Raw genomic sequence first — 8,206 nt, 5'->3', positions numbered from 1 at the left:
CCAATCGCTCGTCTGTTGCATCATAGCGCGTCTCGGCGCAATCGAGCGATTCGCTCGACCCATTATTTTCGATTTACGGCTAAAATAAATTTTTCTCATTTTATTCAATAACATATTCTTGCTTAGATAACTTTTTTACATAGGGATTAAGCATTTAGAACGATACATTGTTTAAAATAAGGGCACTTTACTCTTGACATTTTACGGTTTTTTCAATTTTCTGAAAAATCCTATCATTAGATTTTTTTAAAAATACGATATTCTTGCTTAACTAACGTTTCTACATAGGGATTAAGCATTTAGAACGAAATCTAATGTCAGAAAATGGCACTTTACTCTTGACATTTTTCGGTTTTTTCAATTTTCTGGAAAATCCTATCATTAGATTTTTTTAAAAATACGATATTCTTGCTTAACTAACGTTTCTACATAGGGATTAAGCATTTAGAACGAAATCTAATGTAGGAAAATGGTACTTTACTCTTGATCGGTACGTTGGGACTTTGAAAATATTCGGGCGTTCCAATCGCTCGTCTGTTGCATCATAGCGCGTCTCGGCGCAATCGAGCGATTCGCTCGACCCATTATTTTCGATTTACGGCTAAAATAAATTTTTCTCATTTTATTCAATAACATATTCTTGCTTAGATAACGTTTTTACATAGGGATTAAGCATTTAGAACGATACATTGTTTAAAATAAGGGCACTTTACTCTTGACATTTTACGGTTTTTTCAATTTTCTGAAAAATCCTATCATTAGATTTTTTTAAAAATACGATATTCTTGCTTAACTAACGTTTCTACATAGGGATTAAGCATTTAGAACGAAATCTAATGTCAGAAAATGGCACTTTACTCTTGACATTTTTCGGTTTTTTCAATTTTCTGGGAAATCCTATCATTAGATTTTTTTAAAAATACGATATTCTTGCTTAACTAACGTTTTTACATAGGGATTAAGCATTTAGAACGAAATCTAATGTAGGAAAATGGTACTTTACTCTTGATCGGTACGTTGGGACTTTGAAAATATTCGGGCGTTCCAATCGCTCGTCTGTTGCATCATAGCGCGTCTCGGCGCAATCGAGCGATTCGCTCGACCCATTATTTTCGATTTACGGCTAAAATAAATTTTTCTCATTTTATTCAATAACATATTCTTGCTTAGATAACTTTTTTACATAGGGATTAAGCATTTAGAACGATATAATGTTTAAAATAAGGGCACTTTACTCTTGACATTTTACGGTTTTTTCAATTTTCTGAAAAATCCTATCATTAGATTTGTTTAAAAATACGATATTCTTGCTTAACTAACGTTTCTACATAGGGATTAAGCATTTAGAACGAAATCTAATGTCAGAAAATGGCACTTTACTCTTGACATTTTTCGGTTTTTTCAATTTTCTGGAAAATCCTATCATTAGATTTTTTTAAAAATACGATATTCTTGCTTAACTAACGTTTCTACATAGGGATTAAGCATTTAGAACGAAATCTAATGTAGGAAAATGGTACTTTACTCTTGATCGGTACGTTGGGACTTTGAAAATATTCGGGCGTTCCAATCGCTCGTCTGTTGCATCATGGCGCGTCTCGGCGCAATCGAGCGATTCGCTCGACCCATTATTTTCGATTTACGGCTAAAATAAATTTTTCTCATTTTATTCAATAACATATTCTTGCTTAGATAACTTTTTTACATAGGGATTAAGCATTTAGAACGATACATTGTTTAAAATAAGGGCACTTTACTCTTGACATTTTACGGTTTTTTCAATTTTCTGAAAAATCCTATCATTAGATTTGTTTAAAAATACGATATTCTTGCTTAACTAACGTTTCTACATAGGGATTAAGCATTTAGAACGAAATCTAATGTCAGAAAATGGCACTTTACTCTTGACATTTTTCGGTTTTTTCAATTTTCTGGGAAATCCTATCATTAGATTTTTTTAAAAATACGATATTCTTGCTTAACTAACGTTTTTACATAGGGATTAAGCATTTAGAACGAAATCTAATGTAGGAAAATGGTACTTTACTCTTGATCGGTACGTTGGGACTTTGAAAATATTCGGGCGTTCCAATCGCTCGTCTGTTGCATCATAGCGCGTCTCGGCGCAATCGAGCGATTCGCTCGACCCATTATTTTCGATTTACGGCTAAAATAAATTTTTCTCATTTTATTCAATAACATATTCTTGCTTAGATAACTTTTTTACATAGGGATTAAGCATTTAGAACGAAATCTAATGTAGGAAAATGGTACTTTACTCTTGATCGGTACGTTGGGACTTTGAAAATATTCGGGCGTTCCAATCGCTCGTCTGTTGCATCATAGCGCGTCTCGGCGCAATCGAGCGATTCGCTCGACCCATTATTTTCGATTTACGGCTAAAATAAATTTTTCTCATTTTATTCAATAACATATTCTTGCTTAGATAACGTTTTTACATAGGGATTAAGCATTTAGAACGATACATTGTTTAAAATAAGGGCACTTTACTCTTGACATTTTACGGTTTTTTCAATTTTCTGAAAAATCCTATCATTAGATTTTTTTAAAAATACGATATTCTTGCTTAACTAACGTTTCTACATAGGGATTAAGCATTTAGAACGAAATCTAATGTCAGAAAATGGCACTTTACTCTTGACATTTTTCGGTTTTTTCAATTTTCTGGGAAATCCTATCATTAGATTTTTTTAAAAATACGATATTCTTGCTTAACTAACGTTTTTACATAGGGATTAAGCATTTAGAACGAAATCTAATGTAGGAAAATGGTACTTTACTCTTGATCGGTACGTTGGGACTTTGAAAATATTCGGGCGTTCCAATCGCTCGTCTGTTGCATCATAGCGCGTCTCGGCGCAATCGAGCGATTCGCTCGACCCATTATTTTCGATTTACGGCTAAAATAAATTTTTCTCATTTTATTCAATAACATATTCTTGCTTAGATAACTTTTTTACATAGGGATTAAGCATTTAGAACGATATAATGTTTAAAATAAGGGCACTTTACTCTTGACATTTTACGGTTTTTTCAATTTTCTGAAAAATCCTATCATTAGATTTGTTTAAAAATACGATATTCTTGCTTAACTAACGTTTCTACATAGGGATTAAGCATTTAGAACGAAATCTAATGTCAGAAAATGGCACTTTACTCTTGACATTTTTCGGTTTTTTCAATTTTCTGGAAAATCCTATCATTAGATTTTTTTAAAAATACGATATTCTTGCTTAACTAACGTTTCTACATAGGGATTAAGCATTTAGAACGAAATCTAATGTAGGAAAATGGTACTTTACTCTTGATCGGTACGTTGGGACTTTGAAAATATTCGGGCGTTCCAATCGCTCGTCTGTTGCATCATGGCGCGTCTCGGCGCAATCGAGCGATTCGCTCGACCCATTATTTTCGATTTACGGCTAAAATAAATTTTTCTCATTTTATTCAATAACATATTCTTGCTTAGATAACTTTTTTACATAGGGATTAAGCATTTAGAACGATACATTGTTTAAAATAAGGGCACTTTACTCTTGACATTTTACGGTTTTTTCAATTTTCTGAAAAATCCTATCATTAGATTTGTTTAAAAATACGATATTCTTGCTTAACTAACGTTTCTACATAGGGATTAAGCATTTAGAACGAAATCTAATGTCAGAAAATGGCACTTTACTCTTGACATTTTTCGGTTTTTTCAATTTTCTGGGAAATCCTATCATTAGATTTTTTTAAAAATACGATATTCTTGCTTAACTAACGTTTTTACATAGGGATTAAGCATTTAGAACGAAATCTAATGTAGGAAAATGGTACTTTACTCTTGATCGGTACGTTGGGACTTTGAAAATATTCGGGCGTTCCAATCGCTCGTCTGTTGCATCATAGCGCGTCTCGGCGCAATCGAGCGATTCGCTCGACCCATTATTTTCGATTTACGGCTAAAATAAATTTTTCTCATTTTATTCAATAACATATTCTTGCTTAGATAACTTTTTTACATAGGGATTAAGCATTTAGAACGAAATCTAATGTAGGAAAATGGTACTTTACTCTTGATCGGTACGTTGGGACTTTGAAAATATTCGGGCGTTCCAATCGCTCGTCTGTTGCATCATAGCGCGTCTCGGCGCAATCGAGCGATTCGCTCGACCCATTATTTTCGATTTACGGCTAAAATAAATTTTTCTCATTTTATTCAATAACATATTCTTGCTTAGATAACGTTTTTACATAGGGATTAAGCATTTAGAACGATACATTGTTTAAAATAAGGGCACTTTACTCTTGACATTTTACGGTTTTTTCAATTTTCTGAAAAATCCTATCATTAGATTTTTTTAAAAATACGATATTCTTGCTTAACTAACGTTTCTACATAGGGATTAAGCATTTAGAACGAAATCTAATGTCAGAAAATGGCACTTTACTCTTGACATTTTTCGGTTTTTTCAATTTTCTGGGAAATCCTATCATTAGATTTTTTTAAAAATACGATATTCTTGCTTAACTAACGTTTTTACATAGGGATTAAGCATTTAGAACGAAATCTAATGTCAGAAAATGGCACTTTACTCTTGACATTTTTCGGTTTTTTCAATTTTCTGGGAAATCCTATCATTAGATTTTTTTAAAAATACGATATTCTTGCTTAACTAACGTTTTTACATAGGGATTAAGCATTTAGAACGAAATCTAATGTAGGAAAATGGTACTTTACTCTTGATCGGTACGTTGGGACTTTGAAAATATTCGGGCGTTCCAATCGCTCGTCTGTTGCATCATAGCGCGTCTCGGCGCAATCGAGCGATTCGCTCGACCCATTATTTTCGATTTACGGCTAAAATAAATTTTTCTCATTTTATTCAATAACATATTCTTGCTTAGATAACTTTTTTACATAGGGATTAAGCATTTAGAACGATACATTGTTTAAAATAAGGGCACTTTACTCTTGACATTTTACGGTTTTTTCAATTTTCTGAAAAATCCTATCATTAGATTTTTTTAAAAATACGATATTCTTGCTTAACTAACGTTTCTACATAGGGATTAAGCATTTAGAACGAAATCTAATGTCAGAAAATGGCACTTTACTCTTGACATTTTTCGGTTTTTTCAATTTTCTGGGAAATCCTATCATTAGATTTTTTTAAAAATACGATATTCTTGCTTAACTAACGTTTTTACATAGGGATTAAGCATTTAGAACGAAATCTAATGTAGGAAAATGGTACTTTACTCTTGATCGGTACGTTGGGACTTTGAAAATATTCGGGCGTACGCGGCGCGCTCGGCGCTTCGAACAGCTCCGGTGTCCCCATTATTTTCGATTTACGGCTAAAATAAATTTTTCTAATTTTTTTTAATAACATATTCCTGCTAAAATAACTTTTTTACATAGGGATTAAGCATTTAGAACGATACATTGTTTAAAATAAGGGCACTTTACTCTTGACATTTTACGGTTTTTTCAATTTTCTGAAAAATCCTATCATTAGATTTGTTTAAAAATACGATATTCTTGCTTAACTAACGTTTCTACATAGGGATTAAGCATTTAGAACGAAATCTAATGTCAGAAAATGGCACTTTACTCTTGACATTTTTCGGTTTTTTCAATTTTCTGGAAAATCCTATCATTAGATTTTTTTAAAAATACGATATTCTTGCTTAACTAACGTTTTTACATAGGGATTAAGCATTTAGAACGAGATCTAATGTAGGAAAATGGTACTTTACTCTTGATCGGTACGTTGGGACTTTGAAAATATTCGGGCGTTCCAATCGCTCGTCTGTTGCATCATAGCGCGTCTCGGCGCAATCGAGCGATTCGCTCGACCCATTATTTTCGATTTACGGCTAAAATAAATTTTTCTCATTTTATTCAATAACATATTCTTGCTTAGATAACTTTTTTACATAGGGATTAAGCATTTAGAACGATATAATGTTTAAAATAAGGGCACTTTACTCTTGACATTTTACGGTTTTTTCAATTTTCTGAAAAATCCTATCATTAGATTTGTTTAAAAATACGATATTCTTGCTTAACTAACGTTTCTACATAGGGATTAAGCATTTAGAACGAAATCTAATGTCAGAAAATGGCACTTTACTCTTGACATTTTTCGGTTTTTTCAATTTTCTGGAAAATCCTATCATTAGATTTTTTTAAAAATACGATATTCTTGCTTAACTAACGTTTTTACATAGGGATTAAGCATTTAGAACGAAATCTAATGTAGGAAAATGGTACTTTACTCTTGATCGGTACGTTGGGACTTTGAAAATATTCGGGCGTTCCAATCGCTCGTCTGTTGCATCATAGCGCGTCTCGGCGCAATCGAGCGATTCGCTCGACCCATTATTTTCGATTTACGGCTAAAATAAATTTTTCTCATTTTATTCAATAACATATTCTTGCTTAGATAACTTTTTTACATAGGGATTAAGCATTTAGAACGATATAATGTTTAAAATAAGGGCACTTTACTCTTGACATTTTACGGTTTTTTCAATTTTCTGAAAAATCCTATCATTAGATTTGTTTAAAAATACGATATTCTTGCTTAACTAACGTTTCTACATAGGGATTAAGCATTTAGAACGAAATCTAATGTCAGAAAATGGCACTTTACTCTTGACATTTTTCGGTTTTTTCAATTTTCTGGAAAATCCTATCATTAGATTTTTTTAAAAATACGATATTCTTGCTTAACTAACGTTTCTACATAGGGATTAAGCATTTAGAACGAAATCTAATGTAGGAAAATGGTACTTTACTCTTGATCGGTACGTTGGGACTTTGAAAATATTCGGGCGTTCCAATCGCTCGTCTGTTGCATCATAGCGCGTCTCGGCGCAATCGAGCGATTCGCTCGACCCATTATTTTCGATTTACGGCTAAAATAAATTTTTCTCATTTTATTCAATAACATATTCTTGCTTAGATAACGTTTTTACATAGGGATTAAGCATTTAGAACGATACATTGTTTAAAATAAGGGCACTTTACTCTTGACATTTTACGGTTTTTTCAATTTTCTGAAAAATCCTATCATTAGATTTTTTTAAAAATACGATATTCTTGCTTAACTAACGTTTCTACATAGGGATTAAGCATTTAGAACGAAATCTAATGTCAGAAAATGGCACTTTACTCTTGACATTTTTCGGTTTTTTCAATTTTCTGGGAAATCCTATCATTAGATTTTTTTAAAAATACGATATTCTTGCTTAACTAACGTTTTTACATAGGGATTAAGCATTTAGAACGAAATCTAATGTAGGAAAATGGTACTTTACTCTTGATCGGTACGTTGGGACTTTGAAAATATTCGGCCGTACGCGGCGCGCTCGGCGCTTCGAACAGCTCCGGTGTCCCCATTATTTTCGATTTACGGCTAAAATAAATTTTTCTAATTTTTTTCAATAACATATTCCTGCTAAAATAACTTTTTTACATAGGGATTAAGCATTTAGAACGATACATTGTTTAAAATAAGGGCACTTTACTCTTGACATTTTACGGTTTTTTCAATTTTCTGAAAAATCCTATCATTAGATTTTTTTAAAAATACGATATTCTTGCTTAACTAACGTTTCTACATAGGGATTAAGCATTTAGAACGAAATCTAATGTCAGAAAATGGCACTTTACTCTTGACATTTTTCGGTTTTTTCAATTTTCTGGGAAATCCTATCATTAGATTTTTTTAAAAATACGATATTCTTGCTTAACTAACGTTTTTACATAGGGATTAAGCATTTAGAACGAAATCTAATGTAGGAAAATGGTACTTTACTCTTGATCGGTACGTTGGTACTTTGAAAATATTCGGCCGTACGCGGCGCGTCTCGGCGCTTCGAACAGCTCCGGTGTCCCCATTATTTTCGATTTACGGCTAAAATAAATTTTTCTAATTTTTTTCAATTACATATTCTTGCTTAGATAACTTTTTTACATAGGGATTAAGCATTTAGAACGACATATTGTTTAAAATAATGGTACTTTACTCTTGTGATTTTTCGGTTTTTTTTGATTATTTTGAAAAATAAATTTTTGTAATTTTTTTAAATACGATATTCGTGATCAGTGAACGATTTCACATATGGATTAAGCATTTAGAATCGTGCGGAAGCGTTATTAAAAAAGTTTACTCGATGCGATGGGACTTTG

Source organism: Megalopta genalis, unplaced genomic scaffold, assembly GCF_051020955.1.
Source record: "Megalopta genalis isolate 19385.01 unplaced genomic scaffold, iyMegGena1_principal scaffold0084, whole genome shotgun sequence".
Lineage (NCBI taxonomy): Eukaryota > Metazoa > Arthropoda > Insecta > Hymenoptera > Halictidae > Megalopta > Megalopta genalis.
Note: the sequence above shows the minus strand (reverse complement) of the source record.